Source organism: Cebus imitator, unplaced genomic scaffold (genome assembly GCF_001604975.1).
Source record: "Cebus imitator isolate Cc_AM_T3 unplaced genomic scaffold, Cebus_imitator-1.0 Scaffold18, whole genome shotgun sequence".
In the NCBI taxonomy this organism is placed as follows: domain Eukaryota; kingdom Metazoa; phylum Chordata; class Mammalia; order Primates; family Cebidae; genus Cebus; species Cebus imitator.
This window is the reverse complement of record NW_016107333.1, coordinates 14,215,048-14,216,461: the sequence shown is the minus strand read 5'-3', so window position 1 is coordinate 14,216,461 and position 1,414 is coordinate 14,215,048. Positions and strand designations below refer to the sequence as shown.

Below are 1,414 nucleotides of genomic sequence, written 5' to 3'. Positions count from 1 at the left end.
TAGAGACGGGGTTTCACCATGTTGACCAGGATGGTCTCGATCTCTTGACCTCGTGATCCACCCGCCTCGGCCTCCCAAAGTGCTGGGATTACAGGCTTGAGCCACCGCGCCCGGCCTGTCAATAAGTTTTTTAAATCAGTAAAGCAAACCCAAGAAAGTACAATGAAGAAAGTAAGGAAGAGCAGAAATCAGTAATATGGAAAACAGACTTAAAATAGGGAAGATCAACAAAGTCAAATATTGTTTCTTTGCAGAGACTAATGAAATTGGTGGGGCCCTGGTGAAATTGATGAAATAAGAGAGAAGGCAAACTGACCAATATTAGAGTAAAAAAGAGAACATCATACAAATTCTATATACTTTAAAAAGATCATGATGAACTACTATATATCCTTAATGAAAATTTTAAGGCCAGGCGCCATGGCTCATGCCCGTAATCCGAGCACTTTGGGAGGCCGAGGCAGGTGGATCACATGAGATCAGGAATTTGAGACCAGCCTCGCCAACATGGTGAAACCCCATCTCTACTAAAAATACAAAATTAGCCAGGCATGGTGGTTGCACCTGTAATCCCAGCTACTTGGGAGACTGAAGCAGAAGAATCGCTTCAACTGGGGAGGTGGAGGTTGCAGTGAGCCAAGATCACGCCATTATACTCCAGCCTGGGCAACAAGAGCAAAACTCTGACTCAAAAAAAAAAAAATTAATGTTGGATAAAACAGAAAAATTTTAAGGAAAATACAGTTTACCAAAGTGATAGGTTTTTTTTTTTTTTAAGAATGAAAGAAAACCTAAAAAATTTTATATCTATGGAGGAACTTGGATTCATCATTTAAAATATTCTCACACAAAAAATTCCAGGTACAGACGGCTTCAACAGAAAATTCAACCAAACATTTATGAAAAAATAACACCAATACGACCCAAGCATTTACAGATAATGCAGAAAGAGGGCATACTTATCAACTCATTTTATGAGACCAACATGATGTTGTGAGCAAAACTTAAAAAGAACATTACAAGAAAGAAAAACTTCTCCTATCAACAGGGAGCAGAAACATTAAACATTAGCAAACAAATTAAGCAGTATATCAAAAAGCAGATCCTTATTTCCAAATTAGGTTTATTCCAAAACTATAGGGTGATTAAAAATTAGAGGCTAGGCATGATGGCTCACACCTATAATCCCAGCACTTTGGGAGGCTGAGGTGGGCAAATCACAAGGTCAGGAGTTTGAGACCAGTCTGGCCAACATAGCAAAACGCCATCTCTACTAAAAATACAAAAAATTGGTGAACACCTGTAATCCCAGCTACTCAGGAGGCTGAGGCAGGAAAATCGCTTGAACCCAGGAGGCGGAGGTTGCAGTGAGCCAAGAAAGCACCACTGCACTCTAGTCCGGGAAACAGTTTGA

General features: G+C 40.0%; 1 protein-coding gene across 1 annotated transcript in view; it reads right to left on the bottom strand.

Annotated features, from left to right (window-relative positions):
* The window catches only part of CFAP54 (cilia and flagella associated protein 54), a 361,147-nt gene that overhangs the window by 321,882 nt on the left and 37,851 nt on the right, over positions 1-1,414 (bottom strand). The window lies entirely within an intron of this gene.